This window comes from Sminthopsis crassicaudata, chromosome 6 (genome assembly GCF_048593235.1).
Source record: "Sminthopsis crassicaudata isolate SCR6 chromosome 6, ASM4859323v1, whole genome shotgun sequence".
NCBI lineage: Eukaryota > Metazoa > Chordata > Mammalia > Dasyuromorphia > Dasyuridae > Sminthopsis > Sminthopsis crassicaudata.
The window spans coordinates 19,574,569-19,597,162 of record NC_133622.1 but is presented as its reverse complement, the minus strand read 5'-3'; the positions used below and the strand labels follow the sequence as shown (position 1 = coordinate 19,597,162).

Below are 22,594 nucleotides of genomic sequence, written 5' to 3'. Positions count from 1 at the left end.
AAAATTTCCACTGTAGTTTCTTTCAGTCATTTGTCTTTCAGTCTCAATTACCAATGCAGCTTATTTTAAAGGTTAAAATGTAAATTTTTTCCCTTCCACCTTCATAGTCCCAGCCCATGCATAATACCTGACACAGAGAAGGCATTTAGTGCCTACATTTTGATTGGCTAATGTACTTGGAAGGTCTCTTTGGTCTCTTCTTCTTCCTCAAGTCTTCAGTACTGACCCTTCCTTGTGTGACTTAAACCTTGTGTAATTCTTAATAGAGTCTCTTCTTCTTCTCTCTCCTTCCCTTCACAAAAGGATTGAGAAAGGAAGGAGAATTATTTCCCTCTCCCAGGAATGGACTGCTTGCATACAGATCACAGTGAAAGTGAGAATTACATATAAAGTTGAATTCTGTGCTTACTTTTCAGTAATGTCCTAATTTATATTCCTCCCCAAATGCTCTTTTCCCCCTGCAAACCATATTTTTAGATGTAGTTTTTCTATCTTAGAGCTCCATTCCTTTTCTGCATTCAAACACCAAACTGTGTAAGACTCAAATTAACTGGAATGTGTTGCCAGGGTTCAGACACAAATGTCTCGTGTCAGGCAGCCTTATTTGCCTTTGTTTGTTTGTTTGTTTGTTTGTTTTTTGAACTAGATTCACTATATTATTTTCTGCAGCAGTAATGCATATTATATTCATTTTTGCTGCAGAATTCTTCTGAAATGCTCAAGAAATTAATAAGTTAAGCCCAGATATTATAGTTTAGCCAACCACTAAAATTAGAGCATGTAACAGGATTTTAAAAAAATTTTAGGAGGAAAAATGATAATACTTTAAAACTATGTACAAGAGAGAATTTAAACTGAAAGTTTGAATTAAAAGTAAGGCAAAAACTATAAAAATATGAGAAAGAAAAATTAAAATGAACCAAAATCTATAAAGTTTGGCAGCTTACTTAAATCTAGTCTTGATTTCTTGTGTAGCAGACTACCTGGGTTTATTTTTTGTGTACCCTTTGGGAAGCAGCAAGGCACATTTGCTCTTGCTATAGGACCTGTTCTACAAACTCATTTCCACTCCCCTGCCAACAACAACCAAATAACAGAACAAAGCCCAGCAATAGTAACAATAAAAACAAAAACCTTATAATATTCGTGATAAAACATGCTACCTACCTCTGGATAGAGATTTCATCAAGTCAACAAGCAAACTGCGATATTTGCTTTTCTTTCATTTTTGAATCATAACTAATGTAGGGTTTTTTGTTTGTTTGGCAGTATTAAATGAATTTCATTTTTTCTTGCTTTTTCAATGAGAAGAGGAGAGACTTTGGACTTTAAAATAAAAGGAAATGGAATTTTAACAATATGTATTTTGTATATATTTTTGAAAGAAGTTATTATCTTTCTGATTCACCGTCCCTCCAAATGTTGAATAGCAACAACAGCAAAAAAATGAAAGATAAGATACTCGTAGAAAGAATGTGTATTCTATAAAAACAAATTCAGATATCAGTTATGTCCAAAAGCATATATTTCATTCTAAGTCCATCATGTCTGGTAGGAGGGAGGTGGATCACATGTTTCATTTTCATTTCTCTGGACTTGTGATTTATTTGTGTACTGGATAGAATTCTAAAGTCTTTTAAAACTGGTTTCTTCATGTTGTTGTCATTGTATAAACTGTACTACCATTTCTGCTCATTTGACTCTACATTAGTTTATAAAGGCATTTTGATTTTCCTCTGAAATTGCCCATTGGCATTTTTATATGACATAATAATGTGTCATCACATTCATCAATTGAAATTTTTCACCTGTTCCTCAACGAGAGGGTATCACTGTAGTTTTTAATTTTCGGCACCTATGAAAAATGCTATTTTTTGTATGCAGAATTTTTTTCCTCTTCCTTTTGTTTTATTGGTAAATAGACCTAGTAATGGTGTAACCAAGGCAAAAAGTATGCACACTTTAGTAACTTTTGGAGAATAGTTTAAAATGTCTTTCCAAAATGGATAGAATCAGTCACAGCTTCACTCAGAGTGTAATGTTGCTTAGTTTTCTGAATCCCATTTGGTGTTTTTTTTTTCTTTTTTTTGTTTTTTGTCATTTTTTTGCAGTTTTTATTTTTTTGTCTTTATCAACCTGGTGTGCATAAAGTATGATATAGGAATTTCTGTAATTTGCATTTTCCTAATTATTGGTTATTTGTATCATTTCTACATATTAATAACTTGGATTTCTTCCCTTGAAAACTGATCATTCACATCCTTTAGCCATTTATTTTTTGAGGAAGGGCTATTAATTTTATAACTTTAAATTAAATCTTCAAATAAATTGCCTGTGAGTCCTTTATCAGCAAAACTTGCTTTCTTTTTTTCTCAGTAACTTTTTTCTGTTCTAATTCCAAATTCATTAGGTTTTTATATGAAAAGTTTTACATTTCATATAGTTAAAATTGTCCACAGTATCTTTTGTGATATTTGTTACTGTTTTGTTTTGTTTTTGTGTTTTGTTTTGTTTTTTTTAATTCACAGATTTCATGTATTAAACATTTGTTATGTGCAAGGGACTGTGCTAGATGTTGGGAATATAACCACTTAAAAGAAATAGTCTGAGTCTCAAAGAACTTATGTTCTCCTGGGGAATATAGCATATATACAGTGATGAAACTACAAGGCAAATCTGTTTCAGGGATTAGGATCAAGATCAGGAAAGAACTTATATTTAAAGCAGCTCTTCATTGTTGGATGGAGATTCAATTTAGTAAGGGTCCTTATTCCCCTGTCAGATGATCCACTGCATCATATATCAAGATTCTCCATGTTTATGGAGTTGAAAATTTGACAGTCATACTACAGTTGTAATTTTCTACTCTTTAAATGAATGAAAAAACAAACAAATAAACACAAAAAACAAAAACAAAAACAAAAACAAAACATGTTCTTAAACACTACCTATGTTCCAGACCCTATGCTAAGCTCTAAATGTACAATAAAAGAAGGAAGGAGAGAATCTAGATCCACAAAAACCTTAATTAAAATAAGGAAGACCACACATATAAAGAAATAATAGGGGAAAATGTTTAGAATAAGAAAATAGAAATAAACTTAATTACAATAAGAAAGACAACACATATCGGGAAATAATAGCGAGGAATGCCAGCTTTCCTGATGCAATACAAGATTATGATGTTGCATTTCATTTCAGTCATCTTATGATTTGACATTTATGTTGGAATAAGGTGGGCTATTTCTGCAAAAGTGCTTTCCCTTTTTCCTGGTAACTTTGTAATAGTGAGATTTTCCCATAAAAATTAAAATTTTTGCTATTGTTTTTTTTTTGTTTGTTTTTGTTTTTGTTTTTGTTTTAGAAACAAAGCTATTATGTTTGATTCTGTATGATGAATACCCATTGATTAACATTTCTAGTTTTGTTTTATTAAACCAGTAACAAAGTATTTAATTGGTTATTGCTTTATAATTTGTGGTTTAACATTTGGTAATGAAGGACCTTCTTTCTTCTTACTACTGTTCATCTAGTCTATCACTTTATTTTGTTATCTCTATTTCTATTAATACCATGTTTGTATGTTATATATTTGAGATGTGTTTACATCATTATTGGTAATACAGTAAATAGGATAATACCTACTTAAAAACATTAGATAACTCTCTTTTGCCTCTTGGATCACTTCCATTTTTATTCTTCACAGATTATGGTGTTCCATGATTTGCCATCTTGTCACATCACTGCAATGATATTGATGCTAGTTAGATGGGCTTTTGCTTTATGGAGAAATGTCATAATGAAATGTATTATATAATTTCCTAAATGTGATATAGTTCATTTTCCTTCAGTTTATTTCTGACACCAACTTGTTATCCATTAATAATACCTTTTTGAGATATATATTCTGAAGCATAAAAGCTGTCCATCAAGCCTGAACAAGACATAATTATCATGCATTTGTTTTTGTTATTTGTTTTGTGTATTGTTAGGATGATTGCTGTTGAGTGGTTTTGTCACAAATATTTAAAGGATTTAATTCTCTATAGAGAATTACTCATATTTGGCTTCTGTGAAGATTACACTCCATGTTAGAGTCAAATACTTTTAAGATTTATGAATTTTACTATTTTATATTAATAATGAAAGATTAGTTGAAAATTTATTTTTTTGGTTTATCTAGCAAAAAGCTCATATAATATTGTGTGCAGGGAAGACATGCTGGATGGAAGTCTTTAAGGATTTGTTTTTTTTTCTGTAATACATTAAATGTTTAGTCATACTTCACATTAGTATTTTCCATTTTCTATAACTTCCCATTTAGTTTCAAAAATGTCAGGAAGTCTGCTATAGAAAATTATTTGCAAAAGATTTCTTATTCCCTTTTCATATTATTATTAAGGAAATCCTTTATATCTCTAGAGATCATTCTTATTAAATTTGAATACTGAGAAAGTAGACTGTTGGGTTCAGAATTATGGGTGCTCTTAAAACTTCTTTTATCTGTTAATAATTCTGTCTATGATTTTTCCTCCAAAAGCTTGTCTGAAGAGATGAGGTTGAAACTGCTCTAATTGCATGCTTTATCTCCTTACCTTTATGTTTTTTTTCCAGATTAATGATGATTTTTGATGGTTCCTCTATATTGTCAATGCTATGATTATACACAAGCAGCTGCTACAAAATGATTTCCATGTTAGCAACCCATTATTTTCTACTATTATAATTGAGTAATTTTCTTCTTTTCATGTTACTTTTCAGTATTCTCAACATACAGTATCTTCTACTTCTTTTCTAAAGAAAGTATCCAGGTTTTACATGAATCTTGTGAATAGTCTCTCCAAATTTGATTTCTTTCATTTCATAATTGCATCCCCAAACACCTTTCTCATTACCCTCCCCTATTCCAACCTTCATATTGTGTTCACTGGTCATCTCTGAATAAGTTGACTTACATCAGAGTATGTTGTCAAATTTTGTTTTTCCCAGCATACTTTCTCTGCATTTTCAATCTTCTGAACAAAATGTTTGTGAATTAATTGAAGATATATCCCATATCCCTCCCCCCCACATACGCATTTGTATGCAAACATACACAGCTATAAATGTCCTTATCTTCACTGTGAACATTGCAAGATAAAATGACCATGTTTTCCATGAATCAGTTTTCTTGATTGTTGTTGAATATGTCTCTAGACTTTGTCCCTCTTAGGAAAGTGTTTTACTCATCCTGCATTCTAGTCACTCACTAGCTCAATAAGCATTCATTAGACTCCTATTATATGTCAGGCACTGAAGATTCATAAAGATGGAAATGGCAGTCCCTGCCCTTGGGGAGCATACAAAATAATGGGGGAGACACTGAGCAAAAAATATGCAGAAAATTCTCTACATAGAATAGACAGAAAACACTTGAAAGAAAGAAGTAACTAGAATTACGTATTAGAAAAGCCATCCTGTAGAAGACTGAATTATTTATTTACCTTTACCTTATAGAAAATGACAATAATGGTTCTAATCCTAAATATTTTATAAAACATTTATATTTAAGATTAAGTAATGGGATAAATACAAAAATACTGTTTTGTTTTTTTTTTTTTGTTTTGTTTTTACTTTCCTACCTTTCTAATGATGGATTTGGATTCAATGATCTCCAAGGGCTACTTCCAGCTTTTATATTTTGAATTGCTTATTTCTCAAAGAATACATGCAAGCAAAGGAAAAAAAAAAAGATCATCTAACTTTAGTACTCTAATGAATTCGATTTCCTTAGTTTGGACATTGCTTTCCTTAGTAGATTATAGTCTATCTTTTTTTTTCCCTTGTTAATAGCTTTCAAGAGCTTCTATAGTCAAAAACCTCACAATAACTTGAGAGCAGAGGTAATGAACTTCTGAATTTAGAGAGAGCCTGCTTGAATAAGAAATTTTACACCATTCAACAGGTTTTCCCACCAAGCATTTGCAGATCAGTAGATTTGTGATCCATTATTTCATTGTGATATTGAGTTGTTTCAATTGTGTTCAAGTCTCTGGGATGCCATTTGATGTTTTCTTGGCAGAAATATTGGCTTAGTTTGCCAATTATTTCTCTAGCTCATTTGACAGAAGAGAAAAGTGAAGTAATCAGGGTTAAGGGACTTGAGCAGGCTCATATAGCTAGGAAGAGTCTAAAGCCAGATTTGAACTCATGAAAGTTATTACTCTTGCTGATTCCAAGTCTGGTGCTCTATCCACCATGTTGTCACCTAGCTGCCCCTCAATTACCATACCATACTCTTGAAAACACAAGACAGCACTCATACAATATCGAGCCATTAGAGAAATGTCAATGGGAGCTTTCTTTTTATTTGATACATATACTTCATATTTTAATGATGGTGGGTAGGAGATCCCTACAATTATCCTTTTCAATCCTGAGTTGATACAGTCACCAAAAACAAGAAAATCCTTTAAAAATGTCATATTATATTACCTTATATTAGTATTATTAGTGATGAGCAAAGACAAGTTGACATCCTGTTATCCCTTTATGAAATGAGTAAGTTTTCCTGTTTGAATGAGAAAGGCCAATCCATAGTCCACAGAAAGATTGACTATAACTTTATTCCTCTTAAAATGATGACCTCATCATCTTTGGCTTTCAGACCGGACTGGAAGTGCCTTCATGAAGAGTGAGCCCCTCCAGTAGTCATTAAAACTACCAGTGGGATAACTTTCCCCTGTAAAAAGGCATGCTGTCCTGCAATTCAAAAGTTTATCACCTGGAAAGAGACTTCAAAACACAAGTGAGAGAGCAGAAACATACTCTCCAGTCAGACAGGGGATATAATTTTCAAGTAAGAAAGAATTTTCAGGGTATAAGACCCCAGGTAACAGAGAATAAATAGAAAAGGCAGGCAAACATTTATTCAAAATAATCCTGCCTTACAACTGAAAGTTGATGCATGGAGAAAAGTGGTTCTTATGAACCCATTGAACAACCTACATAGACACTGTGATTAGGGAAGTTGCAGAAGAACTCCATGGGAAGAGAAAGAACATGAAAGCCATAGTATTATGAGGTGATCTCTGATGCCCACATGTGCCTTACTACCACCATTCCCAAAATGACTTATCCCTCTTGCAATGGATGTTGCATATACTTGTGGAAGAATAGGTATGGTTTATGGAAAGAATGTTTTTCAGCTATTGATCTTACTAAATCATAAATTGTATTACTTTGTTGAGCTTATTGTATTCACTGAATATTAAGTGTTGCTATATTAGTGGGAGCTAGTGAGCTAGAGTTTAATACCATGGACCACAGAATGTCCTTTGAATCCTAGTGGAATAGGAGATGCCAGTGGGAGACCCAAACTGCAACCTATAAATTCCAAATTAAAGAAGTAAGTGCTGCATAATTTTATATGCATTATAACAGATGCTACAGCTTTGGGTTCATATTCCATTTAAACTTCTTTCTAATAATAGGCAAGTCATTTATCCTTTCTGAGCCATAATTTCATTTTATTTATTTATTTGTGTAGAAGGGGACTAACATACTATGTACCTCACTGGGATTTTTTGAGTACTTCATGAATCTTAAAACACTATATAAATATTATCATTACTTATTCATTTTTCTGCCTTTTGCTTTTCATTTGAAAAATGACAAAGTAAGATGAATAAGATTTCTTCAGTTGCAGAATACCATTTACTTCTTTATTTTTTTGTAATTTTTTTTCAAATTTCAGGATTTTGTGCCATAAAGATAAAGACTAAATCAGTTTGAAAACTAGGTTTGAGCGTAAGCTCTTCCAATTATTAGCTGTATCATGTTGGGCAAGTCACTTCATCTCTCTCTAGGTTTTAGTTCCCTCACCTTTAAAATGAGGTAACTGGAATAAGTGATCTCTAAGATATCCATTAGCTCTAAACTATGGATCTAGCTATAACCTCTAAAGGTTATTGCTAAACCTGTGAAAGTGAGGGAAAAGACTTTTTTTGATGGAGGTCATCAAATAATAGAATGTCAATCAAAATCACATCATTTCTGCCCCTTAATCTTATCACCATGGCTAAGGCATAAAGGAAGAATTTGTTTTTTTCCTTCTTCTTCCAGTTATATGTCACTCTGAAATTCTGATTCTCATACTAATGTTTCCATGGTGTCTTTCCTTTGTCAAATGGTTTCTGTTGATATTTTGTCATCAGTGTTTTTCTCTATCTAATCCTTGCTTTGTAGTTCCCATTTTGTTCCATCTCTGTAGCCCTAGGTGCCCATAGACAGAGTTTGTAAAGTCCGGACTAGCTCCTCTGAAGGGCTCAGAATAAGTCCTGGTGCCACGTGGGGCACCAAAATGTAGTGTTCTGTTGTCTCTAAGTTATAATCCTTCTCTGGGAGGAGGTTTCTTTTCTGTAAATCTTTTTTTTCTGGAAGCAGGTTTCTTGGGAGGCTTCTGGAGCCTCCAGGCAGAGAGAAGGTAGATGTGAGAATGAAATCTTGACTCTAAATCTCCTAGATTGTGGGAATCAGACTCTGCCTCCAAGAGTGTGGGAAGTCTTCTCCTTAACCTTCACCAGACTGACTCTTTCCAGACTGCCTTCTCCTTTTATCCTCCCAGAGAATGGGCTTATGGGTACTCCAGGGGCTTGTGGGAACTACTTACAACCAATAAACTTGCTCCTTTTAAAGGTGTAATCTCCTTTAAAGGTATAAACTCTTTTTCAGAAGTCTAAAGCTGCAAACTCCTTTTAAAGGTGTGAACTAAATTTGTGAACCCTGAGCTTGAGAATTGTTAAGTACGGATTTAGCACCTAGTAAGAACGTAACAAGAGTTAAACATTCTCTATAATATTCATTACTTTTTTTGAACCTACTCAGATTATCCTCTGGAACATAAGAATATAGATTCAGAACTAGAAGAAGCCTTATAGGCCATGCATTTTCATCCCTTCATTTTGCAGATGAGAAATTTGAAACCCTGAGAGTTTATGTGATTTCCTCATTAACACAGAAATTGGGAGAGATAAGATTTGAACCTGCCTCCTCTGACTCATTTCAAACCCATTACTTTGCATCCTGTGTCCTGCCGTGTCTCCATTAGACTGACCCCTATCACTCTAAGAATTCTTGGTCCCCAAACAAATGGGATACCAGGACAATTAAAAGAGAATGTGTTTTGTTTAATCCAAGAAAAAAAAAGAAAAGATAATTTCATCAAAGACCCCAAACCATCAAGAAAATTAAATTTCTGGGCCTCTCCACTCTTCCCCCCCCCAAAAAAAATGTAAGATATCATCTAAAAAAATAACCAGCAAGCATTTTGTTTATTCACCTGGTATGCTAGGTGCTAATGATACAAAAATAGAAATATAAATGAGATAGTTCTTCTCTTCAGGGAATTCCACTGAAGGAATATAATAGGTTCATAAGAGAATAAATATAGGATTCTTTAAAATACATTGGTCTGGGGTGTGGGTAGAGGGTAGGGCACTAATAGGAAAGGTCTTTTGCAAGAAGTCACACTTGAGCTGCCTCTTGAGAGCTTCTTTGGATTCTGGGAGACAGGAAGAAGAAATACAATTCTAGGCATGGGGGACCACTTGTACACAGGCACAGAACGGGGAGCTGTGTTGTTATGTATAGGGAGCAACAAATAGGACAGTTCACTTGGTGCATAGAATGCCTGAGGGGAAGAAATGTATAATCAGCCCAGCATGACAGAGGGGAACCAGACTGGGAAAGGTTATAAATGATAGACAGGGTTATTTTTATTTTATCCTCAAAGCAATGGGGAGTTATTAAAGTTTCTTGAGAAGGTGAATGTCATGATCAGGCTCATCATTTTCCACAGGGAGGATGGACTCAGGGTTACTGGAGAATCATATTACAATCCTTTTTGGTCAGAGCCATCCTCAAAAGGAACCTATATAGTTCTCAAGAGATATAACTATTTCAGGGAGAAGAGTTTTCCAGAGTGGGAAGAACTTTGGATTTCTGGGCAATCTAACAACCCTCTACTGTGGGAATCCCATATTCCTTTTGGAATCTGCAGATTCACATGATGCATGTTCCTCTAGGTCAAGGTCTCTTATATTTGCATTTGCTGTGTCCGAATTATCTCCCCCATTAGACTAGGAAGTCCTTGGAGGATAAGCCCATTTGTCTGTATAGCCATTTCTTTATATAGCCATTGCTTGGCACCCTGCCTTGCAAGTATTGAGCTTCTTCCCTGTCATGTCTGCATATAATCATAGAAAGGAAACTAGAATTACATACATATACACATATATAATGATAGTTTCCATTCCCTATGTTTTCTCCATCAGCAGATCAACTGTGGACCTCTTTATGTTCTTTCCCTATCGAGGTCCTCTCAGGGACTTCTGTTTTCTTCTCCCTCAGGAAGATCTCTGTTATCCCTCCACTTCCTATGTTTTCCTTTTTTTGCCTGTTTATTCATATACATGGATCACTGGAAGGCCTTATGCCTTTATTTCTCTGGGTATCCCATTCCCCAGGATTATTCGAACCTTTTAAGCCTCTGAATGAGTCTGAGTTTTTGTCCTGAAAAACACATCGCCTCATCCAGGCAAGGGGAAAGGGAATTTATACGTTATCAAAAGAGTGAATACAGTTTCAAGAAGAAGGAAATAGGAGGAAGAGATGGAGCATGCTTTTTATATTCTTTTTATAATATAGGAGGAAAAAAATCACTTGAGAGGTCTTACTATAAGCAAGCTTACTTTGTTGACGTGTTTTCTGAGTGTATTATACCTCATGATACGAGAAAAAACAGATTATCTACCCTTTCCATATGCAATAATTGGTGCTGTCTAAACATTCTACAAGTCTGGCTTTAAGAGAAAAAGGACATTTAATAAAGATTAGAAAAAGAGACAGTGTCGGTACTACCTTTGTCTAGTTTATAGAGAGCTGGATTTTGTTATTTAAAAACACGCTCAGCTAAAACATTACCCAGGAAACACATGATCTCTTTGTCTTCTGAATTCAGCTCTTAGATTGATATTACCACCTAAAGTATTGTTTCAAGCTGGCGAATTTATGAGATTTTTAAACTTCAAGTGGTTCCAAGCAAAGATCTCCTGGCCTCTCTTCTTATATTCTAGTCAGTCATTCCCTCTGCAGAAGGCTGAAATAGTGAAGATGTCACTTGAAGTACCCTGGCATAAGGCAGTGCTAGAAAATTGGTGCTGCATTCACTGTGTTTGCTTTAATTAATAAATCAATAAGGTTTTATTGAACTTTCTGCCTCCAAGTTACTAAGGAAAAAAGATAAAATACAGTGATAGTAAGACATTGCCAGCCTCTCTTTGAATTTAACTGCTGCTATTGAGATACAACACAAAGAACATTGAACTGGGAATTACGAAGACTGGGTCCTGACTCTGCTCCTAATTATCTCTGGGATCTTGGGCAATCACTTAACTTCTGGAAAATGAGAGAGTTGAACTAGAAGATCTCCACGGTACCTCCTAGCTGCAAAATGCTGTAATTCTATGACTTAATATAATTGGCAAGGCCGAGTGGAATTGTGGAGAAAATGTGAACTTGGAGACCACAGAGATCTGGCTTGTTATCTCTGCTCTGCCATTTTCTACTTGCCTGAACTGTGGCAAATCAGTTCACTTCTCTGATTCTCATTCTTCTGTCAAATGAAGGTAATAGAACTTGTGCTATCTAGAATTAAAAGGTTGGAAAGAAAGCATTTTACAGATCCAAAATTTGAATTATATACATCATCATAATCATCACATCATCACAACAACTTTGTTTAAATTTACAATTTTTTCAGCATGAACAAATCCTGAGTTGGAACTTAATCTCCCTAAGAGAGACCAACATTTCATCTGTGACTCAGAGTCTGAGTAATCCTTCTACATCTCCCTTATTTATTCACTATCCCAATCTCAATAGCTTCTCTTCCAAATTCATTCCCCCTCAAATCTGCCATGGCTCCTTCTCTCTCATACTCTTAGCTAAGAACTTTGCCATATAATTTACAAAAAAAAAAAAAAAAAGTGAGACTATGTACCATGAATTTCCTCTTATTCATCTCATTTCAGGCAGATGCCAACCAGTCAATAAATACTTTTTAAGCAGCTATTATGGATCAGGTATTGACGTATGTGTTGGATATACAAAAAAGGGACTAAAGGCGCTTGTGGCCCTCAAACAGATCACAATAAGGGAAGGGGAGAGACTACAAGAAAACAAATATGGTCAACCAAGTTAACAAAATAAATAGGAAATGATTAATATAGGAAAGATGTTAGAAGCTGAATAAATTATGATTTAAAAAAAAAATTGAGTATGATAACATTTTATTTGGACTTAAATGGATCTAAGGAAGACAATAAGCAGAGATGAGAAAGGATAGTATTTCTGACATGGGGAACAGAGATACCTGACCAAGGTAGCACAGAGATGGAGCACAGAGATGGCATTATTGTCTATCATTGGATTGAAAAGGATGTGGCAAGAAATAAGATGAGTTGTGCTATTTGTTTCTCCTTCAGGACTGTCTCACAGAGAGGATAGACTTATTCCTCCATAAAGCAAAGCCTTTTGAACAAACAATTCTATTTTATCTACTCCAACCAGCTGTTTTCTCTGTTATCCATGATCAGATTCAAAGTTTTTGCAATTATTGGCTTCTTCATTATTGCCCACAAACATATCTCAGTCTACCTTCAAAAAAATCTTCACTTTTTCCATCCTTTCTGATAGCTCTCTTCTTCCTTTGGTGGTTAAACTCCTTGAGAAAACCAGACATAATAAGTGCTTCTTCTTTCTTTCTTCTCATTTTCTTTTTAACCCTTTATAATTAAGCTTCTGACCTCATCATTTTACTGAAGCTCTTCTCCCCAAAATCACCAATGATCTCCTAAATGGCAAATCCAAAGGCCTTTTTCCATTTTAATTCTTCTTGGTCTCTCTATAGCCATGGACACTAATGAACATCATCTTCTGTTTGGTTTCTGGGACATCACTCTCTTTTGATAGTTTTCCAATATATATGAATCCTTTTTAAATGAATTCTCATTAAGACCATATCTTTTAAATATAACTGCAGAGAGTTCTGTCCTGAGCTTTTTTTTTCTTCTCTTTATATGTCTTCATTTGGTGATCTCTTGCAGTTAGTTAATCATCCACTGATGATTCTCAAATCCACCATTCTGCCCTAATTTCTCTGCTGACCTTCAATTTCTCCACTTCAATTGGATTTTAGACAAGTCAGTGTCCAATAAATAACTTAAGCCTAACATGTTCAAAACAGAACCCATTGTCTTTCTTCCCAAATCCTCATATCTTGTCATCCTTTTATTCCCCCTTATTCAAAACCCAAGTGTCATCTTCACTTAATGTCGCCCCTTTCCCCATCCAATCTCTTGCTAGTGTCTATCAATGTCACATTCTCTTATCTCTTGAATACAACTCTTCTCTCCTCTGATTTTGCAACATCTTGCAGGACTTCAGATACTTTGACTACTACAATGGCTTAGTGATGGGTCTGCCTACGTCATATCTCTGTCCCTACTTAAGTCCATTCTCCATGTAGCCACCAAAATGATTTTTCTGATCCCCTCCCGCTTTCTGTCTCTTAACTCCAGTGGCTTCCTGCTACCTTTGGAATCAAACACAAAAGTCTTGTTTGATATCTAAAGTGCTTCATAAGCCCACTACCACTTCTCTAGTCTTCTCCCACTTTCCCCCCTACCATGTACTCTTAACTTTAGTGACATTGAGATCCTATACTGTTAAATGAACAAGATACTTCATCAATGCAATATAACCATGTTTTGGCTGTCCCCTATATCTGCAATGATCTTCCTTCTCATTTTTACTTCTTAGCTTCTCTAGCTTTTTCTGAACTCCAACTAAAACCCCCTATATTGTAAAGAAGAGTTTTCTAATTCTAGTGTCTTTATTCTTTTCATTATGTCTTGTTTCGCCTGTATATGGTTTGTTCTGATTTATTTGCACATTATTGCTCCAATTAAATGGAGAACTCCTTGTGCCTTTTTTAAATTCTCTGCCCTTACTGCAATTCCTAACATTTAGTAAGCTCTTAATAAATGCTCAATTGACTCACTGATTGAGAACATTGTTTTGGGTCATCCAGTAGTGATGATAAAAATAATAACAATAACAATAACTAGCATTTACATAATAAATTAAGATTCTCAGAATACTTTGCATATGTTAGCCTTATAAAACTATAAAGTGAATATTACTATCCCCATTTTACAAATAATGAAATTGAAGCTAAAGCACATTAAACCCTTAGTCAAGGTCACACTGATAGTACGTATATGGGAAATGATTTGAGCTCAGTGCTTTGTCACTCTAGATTTAGTATCCTAGACACTAGACTACCTAGCTGCCTCGATGGATCACAAGAAAATTTTAGACTTGACTCCAATGTCAGTTTTCTATCTGTTATAGAGTTCTTTATCAGCATTTCCATCCTCCTCCTTATTAGGGTTACAGTTTTTATTGTTGTTTCATATTTGCTATTACATCAGTGATATACCCAGCCATTTATTTGACAATGTGATACATAATTGATGTATGTCGAAAACTTATTGGCAAAGCCTTCTTTCAGACTTCTGCAAACATGTCTAAGAGTTTCATTCTATTGTAGAAGATGTTCTATTTCTCTATTCACACATTCGAAGTGTGTGAGCCACTGTGCTAGGCCCCATGTCACATACAAAGATGCAATTTCCTTATGGGGTGATACAGCCCAATTAAGATGTAAAGATAATAAAAAAAAATAACTTCAACTGAAGGCAATAGATGACTGTCAAAGGAGTCGGTATAGAACAAGACTATATAAGTCAAGTTCAAAGCACACATGTGTGCCCATATGAAAAGAGAGAGAGAAACTGAAATAGATTCAAACTGAGAAAATTAAAATATAATTCTAGGTTAAAAAATCTTGTTAAATTGGCAATTCAATACTACTGTTCGATGGATTTATTTTGTTTACTAGGGTTGGAGAAGTAAAGGGATATTTTTGTATGCTTGCCTCATGTTCTCCAGTGTTGAAAGATATGTATTTCGTGGGGTTCCATAACACCTCTGATGATGGAACAGGAGGAGCAGCCTTAGTAGTCATGATGATGAATTGCTTTGGGGAGTGTTGGCAGTGAGAGAATCAGCATCAATGGCTGTTGGCAGAAGCAGCCTTCATACCGAACCCAGCACCCTGTCACAGGCTGCTACGGTCTGCACTTGGATTGCTGATAATAAGGAAGGTGGAAAGCCAAAATAAGACTCCAACTGGAGTCTGGAAACCTTACTATCGCAATTTGCTCACATTTTATACCAAATGTTGGTTCTTCTGGATCAATTAATGATAAACAAGTAGTCATCAGCTTCAAGAGATTCAATTGGGGTTTATGTCCCTCATACTTCACTGAATCTTAAGTTGGATCTGTGACCTATGGAGGTAGCAAAGAAGTAGAAAAATCATTGTCATTACAGCCGATGTTTCCCCTTCTTTACCCTACCTGTTCTCGGTCTCTGTAAGCCACCTTAACAAAACAGGTCTTTTAAAGGATCAAAGTTTCAGCTAAAATTATAAACTATGTAGTGTAAGAAATAAATTATTTTGATTATAATAATTTGAGATGCTGTGCATAGTGAAAAATCAGTATTGATAGCAATGCTATTCTTGCTATAGCATGGGTAATGTGATGATGATTATAACAATTAAGGATGGCTAATTCATTATTCTTTGAGGTTTAAAAAGTGTTTAAAATACAGTGTTTTATTTGATTCTTGATGTAAACTCTATGAGGTAATAGGCAGTCTAAGTATCATGAAGAAAATTGGGTTCAGAGTTTAGGTGAGTTATCCAATGACACTCAGTGTCAATTTGCTGATTCCAAGCAAAAGGTTGCAAAAGTTAAGTCATTAGGCTAGGAACTTGTTAGGTTCTTACTAAGTGCTAATGAGATAATGAGATATTAGGTTCTTACTAAGTGCTAAGTCAGTATTTAACAATTCTCTAGTTCCGGCCTTTACTGGGGAGGAGCTTGCATGATTAGGAGGAGCAAGTTCATTGGTTGAAGTAATCTTTCCCAGAAGCCCTTGCATTATCCCACGCCCATTCTCTGGGAGGATAAAAGAGGGCAGCACTCCAGAGATAGGGAGTCTCTGCTGTAGACCAGACTTGAGGCAGCTCTCTGTAGGAAGGGAAATCACTTCTCTGGACCAGAGTTAACCATAACTGTCTGGAGACAACGGCTCTCTACAGGAAGAAGAATCTGTCCAAGAGATTTGAGTTGACACAACAGATCTCCTCCCAGAGAGCAATCGGCAACTTCTGGAGACAACAGCATGTTACAGGCCATCATGGAATGCTATTTTACTTTATTGTCTTAAAATCCTTAACTTAATGAATATTCAGTCATAAAGTATATTATTCTGATCATCAAACAGAAATTTAAACTTATCTAATTTCAATTATAGACTTTGAAATATGAGCTTAAAAATGACACAAACAGTTTTGTAGTGATACCTGAAAGTATATAAATATTACAGAAAAATTTAATTAAGCTTTATCTTAAATCAAATAATATCCAAAATAAAGGAGTGCAAGAAGAGGGTCAATGGTAAAATGTTACTGTCGTGACATAGAGACATAGTAAGAGTAGTGTGGACTTTCTATGTATTTGGATAGCTAAAATGTACAAACTGGTATTTATGTATAGACATGAGTACCAGATGTGTAGGAAATGTCCAGGCTCACTTTACTGTTCAGTTTTCTAATGTGTAAAATTGAGATGCTAGTACCAGCAATTGCTTTCTGGAGTGGAAAAATAAAATGTGTATATGTGACTGTGTGGGTGTGAGTGTGAGTTAATGTGTGAAAATGTGGGTGTGAGAGTGTTAAAAGTGTATGTGTGTGGTGTGTGTATGAGTGTGAATACAAAGTACTTGGAAAACCTTAAAATGCTATATAAATTCGGGCTTCTCTTGTTATTGTTACTAGTGTGCTTTTGGCCATTTTTCCCGGTAAGGCAACCTGGAAAGTAGAATCTAGAAATTGCTAAGGGAGATTTTCTTATTCCCTGAGCACTTCTTCCCCCTCACAGGGTTGCAGCTAGCTATCTGCTTTCTTCCTCTGTTTCTCACAATCTTGACTTCTACACATTGGAGTGTCTTCTCCAAGAAGGGGAGGAAAAGGTAGGAATGTCTAATAGCTTGGACACCTAGGCTAATGCCATTCTTTTCTGCCTCACCTCTAATCTTTCTTCTAGGGACTCTAATTATTCTGCTTGTCAGAAATCAGTTCCTACAGGGGACAAATAAGTCATTTCTGCCCCTATCCACTCCCACCAGCCCTTTTATTCCTCCTCAGGATTCTAAGGAGAACAAGAAAAAATCATTTAGACATTTATTTTTCCATTTTGATTCCTCTGGTCCTTTTATTTTCTTAAACATGACCCTAAGTCCTATATCTACTTGTTATAAGCAAGCAAGGAATTTTTTAATATAGAAGTCCATAAACTCTTTCCACAGGCCCTTCACATTATAATGTAGATTTACTAAAGCAAGTTCCAATTGATATTTATCCACAGAATTGTATTTTATTTTATCCAATTCTATCCACAGAAAGAGGGAAAGAATTCTTATGGCTAGGGAAACAGATTGTAGGTCAATAGGAAGAATTTCCTAACAATTACAGTCAAATACCAATTCATCTTAATTCTAATAGTTCCTCTTTATATTTTCTATTTTTTTTTACACATAGTTTGCATATAATCTTTCACAGATGGTCTCCCCCCATAAGATTGTAATTTCCTGAAAAGCAGAGATTTCCTTTTTATCTTTCTTTGTATCCCCAGTACTTAACAGAGTACCTGGCACATAATAGATATATAGTTAATATTTATTACCCCACCTGACTGACAGAAAAGGGGTTCATCTATGAAGTGATGACTTCCCCATTATTGGAAGTCTTCAAACTGAAGCAATAAGTGAAACATTATATAGGGAACCCACAGGCTAACCAAAACTTACATGATGTTTGATAATCTCTTCTGATTCTTAAAGCCCAAGTATCTATTGACCCACTCTCTTATCATGGCATGATTATGATTAATAGACAAGGCAGCATGTTATAAAGGGCAGAATTTGGGGCTTAGAATCAAGAAACTCTAGATTTGAATCCTTTATTTCAGTGGGTAAAATATTTCAACTCTATAGATGCCATTTAAAATCTGAATTGGAGCAGAGGGTTGCAGACAAGTGAATTTATGTAAATGAGTGAATGGATTCTATTTTTTGATAATAATTGTTTCTTTCATTTTAAAGTAACCTTGGTGATGAAATAAGTTCCCTTTGAAAGTCAACATAAAATAATATGTATGTGTATTAATAGGTGTGAATATAAGCATTTTCCCTTTTATTATTATAGAAAGCACTTTGATTTAATCTTAAACTGAACATTCAGAATGAACATATAAATATGTATACTGGTCTTTGTCTACTGGTACCTATTGATATTCACAGATATAGATAGATAGATAGATAGATAGATAGATAGATAGATAGATAGAGAAATAGAGAAATGAGGGAAAAAGAAAATGGGGTAAACTTAAACTTTTTTAAATGGCTCAAAAGCAAAAAGTTATCTTTACGCACATGTGCGTAACCGAAGTGTGTGTCAAGATATTTAAATATAAATTGTTCCTGATATCTGGACTGTAACAGATATGTCACATTAACACTTCTTAATTAGCTCCATTAGTAACTTCATTACTTCTTTTGAGCTGTAAGAGGACCCAGTGTGAGCTCATGTGGCTAGACTGCTGTGGGTGAATGAGAAATGAGTACCTCTCTGATAGCACAGTGCTGTTTTTACTGATACACATCACACTCCAACCCCAGGTTATGCTAAATGAGTGTCTAAAATGGTCTCTGGGGAGCCTTCTGTACATGCAGACTTCCTTAGCAATCACAAATGCCTAAAGCCAACCTTGCCTATCACAATTTCCAGTTTCTCCCTGTTCCTATCATCATGAATTTCAGAGCCCATGGTGCAGTGTTCTACCTAGAGGGGCATTTTGCAGTTCTCAGATAATGCATGTATTTTACCATCAACATCCTCCTTTTACTTGCCATTAAGTGAGCATTTATTTTCTAAGGCAATCTCTCTGGTACTGTGTTCCATCGAGTAACATGGCTTTAAATAACTGAGAAGTCCATTAAGTCTAATGGTTAGCACTGGAGAGGGAGGGACCTCCTTTCTTAGGTACTGATAGAAGCGAGACAATTAGATGCATCTTAAATGTGCCCTTTGGAGCATATTTTGGGGGTAGTTGATCTTTTTCCTGTAATGTCAATGCCAAAGCTTCCCTTCTCTATAATCATCAATAGATAATCTTGCAAATCCTGGTGCCCTTTTCTCTCTTTCCTGAGGGCATGTGAGCACCATAATTTATTCTGTCATGAAAGATATTCACTGAAAATGTTTCTCAGAGATGCAGTATTCATTTTTAAATGAATCTTTCCCTAGCAATTGTTCACTTAATTTTTTCAGATGAATTAAAGGAGCTTTACATCAATTATATGTTGCTCCCAAACTGACTTAAAAGAGAAAATAAATTCAATCTGCCAGTTATTTGAAATATGAATGTAATACAAAATTCTTACTTGAAATAAGTTCTATTTTAAAATTAAATTTGGTTCAGCCGGATTATGTGATCAGACACACTCACATATACATTAAACTATATTAAAATCTTACTAAGTATAGGAAAGCCAGACTTTTTTGCCACTAAACAAAAAATGTTTTGATTTTACTTTCATAAAAGAAATTCACGAAAAGTATCGTGACCCAATGCAGTGGAATAAGATGATGACAAAAGCATAAAATTGGAATTATTCAAACATATGCATATAACATTAAATTAAATTAATTAAACATTAAATTAAAATTACATTGCAGTAGTACTGCAGTAAAATAGCTATAATATCACATACATAGCGTCCTAAATTGATTGATATATAGATATCAATGGATATTGATATAAATACATCAACTATTCAACCAATACTTATATATCACTTAAGTGAAATTCTAGAGATTCAAAGACAGAAACAAAGACATTTCTATCCTCAAGGAACTTACTTCTTAACATGCAGATCTCAAAGCATATACAACATATATAAAAAGCAAATCCAACAGAATTTTAGCCGAAATTCAGTAGCAGCTACAGATAGAGAAGATGATATTCAGGTGAAGCTTTAAAGGAAATAAGGACTACTAAAAAGTTAATATAAAGCAGAGTTATATTCACACTAGCCTGTGAAAAGCACAAATGTAAAGCATCAAATATTGAATGTTATATTGTTGTTGGAACTTTGTTCTTGGGGAGGAACATGATATCAAGGAGGTGATGCTATAACACGCATGTGAATTAGATTTAAGTGAGAGAGGTCTGTGTAAAGTCACTAGCTCAATTTCTCTTCCAGAATCATCAGGATCCAGGGGCAAGATATAGTGTAGGATGACTGAAGATGGCTCTGGGGATGCACTGGAAGACTTTGACCTTCCTACTAAAATTGTTTTATATATATTTTAACAGGTCTCAGTTTGACCGAGTCAACGCTCAATTGGTGATGACGGCAAGGTAAGAAAATGTATGTGATGGCTATAAAGAATGAGGTTATATACAGTAAAGCTGAGAAGATTTATTGTAGCTGGAACGTGAAAGACTTTAAATGCCAAATGCTGAAGAATCTATTTGCTTAGAAAGGAAATAGGGAACCACTGGAATTTATTGGCAAGATAAGAAGTGTTACAGACATATCTGTGGTGTAGGAATATTGTTTTTCCAGATATGGTAAGGATGGATTGAGATGGAAAGATCTGATGCAAAACTAATAGGAAGCTTTTTTTTCAATAGTCTAGGTGACAGAATAAGGGTCTCACTTATGATGCTGGTGATGTAAATAGTAGAAAGGAGTCAACTGCAAGAGATGTTGTGGAGGTAGAATAGAGAAGCTGTGGGGATTAATTGGGTACATGAGAAAGATTAAAGCAAAGAGGATAGCTCTAATGTTGTGAATCGGGCTGACTAGATGGATAATGCTACTTCTCTAAAACTGTACAGAAGGAAAAAAAAAGTTATTTGTATTTTGAATGTAAGGAGTTTGAAAAAAAACTTGGGTAACATGAATGTTCAAATATGTCATAGAGTATTGGTGGTTTGATATTGGGGATCAGGAAACTAGGTATAATGATCTACATAGTGATGATCTTTAAACTGGTGGGAGTTCATGACATCATTAAAATGAATGTCTATTAGTTCAATGGTGGAGAGTAGCACTTTTGGTGGAGAGAGTAGTAGCCGTGAGGGGCAGTATTGCTTTTAGTCAAGAAGGATTTCAGAAGCATACTGAATTAGAATACTGTTATTTCCATTCTGGTCTCCTAGTGTCATGATTGATGAATATTTCACACAGGCCACTATTTCAGGCTGGGCTTAGTCCAGTCATGTTTCCTTCTATTTCCTGGTCATCTCCTTGCAGTTGCCTTGTGTCATATGCATAATTTCAGTGTTGTTTTTTTTTTTTTAATGTACCAGTCATTTATTATATGCTAAATCAAATCATTAAATTCTTCTAAGTTTTAGACTGACTCACAATAAACAGTTATTACTTGGCATTTTTAATACTTTGAAGTTTATTGAAATGAAAACTACATAGATTTAAAGCTGGACAGCATCTCCAAACTTTTTATCTTTGAGGAAATAGGGTAAGAGGCATAAAGTGTTACCCTTGGTCACAGAGCTAGTATTGGGGTGTTGCTGTGATTTCCGAGTTAGTACTTAGTCACCTATGTGTTATAAAATTCATATTTCAATTAAAAACTTGAGCTTGAGGTAAATAGTAAACTAAGACTTCTTATACATTACAAACAACCATACTGGTCTACATATTGTTCTTTGAAGAAAATTGCATTGCCTATCTCTGTGACTTTGTGTTGCCTTTCCCCCATGTTTGGAAAATTCTTCCTCTTTACCTCCAGCTTCCTTGGATTCCTTTCAAGACTTAAGTCAAATCCTACCTATTCAGACAGCCTGTCCCAGTTGCTACAGTAGCTAATGCCTTCCCTTCTAAGATTACTTCTCATCTGCTCTCTATAGATCTGGTGAGTATCTAATTGTTTACATGATGTCTTCTCATTAGAATATGAAGTCTTTGAAGGAAAAGGCTCTTTTTTGCTTTTATTTGCTTGCCAGAGTTATCCATCCTAGATACCCAATAAATGTGTGTACATGTATATGTTCATGACTGTGTGTATGTGTTTGTGATTATGTGTGTGTTTTAACTTTTAGACTGACTCTATTCATCTCTCCACATACAAGAGTATTCATGGCATAAAATTAATAATAATAATAATAATAATAATAATAATAACATAAGAACTCTGTCTGGCTCCTTTGTAGTTTTATGGATAATAAAAGATGATAGACTAGAAGTCTCCAGAGAAAATTGGCCTAAAGTGTTACATTGCTCTTAAGAGGAAAAAATAAAATAAAATCACCAGTAATTCAAAGACCTG

The 22,594-nt window shown here is 34.7% G+C and overlaps 1 long non-coding RNA gene across 1 annotated transcript in view; it reads left to right on the top strand.

Moving 5' to 3' along the window:
* Window positions 1–22,174, top strand: part of LOC141547913 (uncharacterized) — a 122,768-nt gene extending 100,594 nt beyond the window's left edge. The window contains exons 2-3 of the long non-coding RNA XR_012483690.1: window positions 20,613–20,657; window positions 22,058–22,174. This is a non-coding gene — a long non-coding RNA (uncharacterized LOC141547913). The remainder of the gene's footprint in view (window positions 1–20,612; window positions 20,658–22,057) is intronic.
* Window positions 22,175–22,594: the final 420 nt, after the last annotated feature.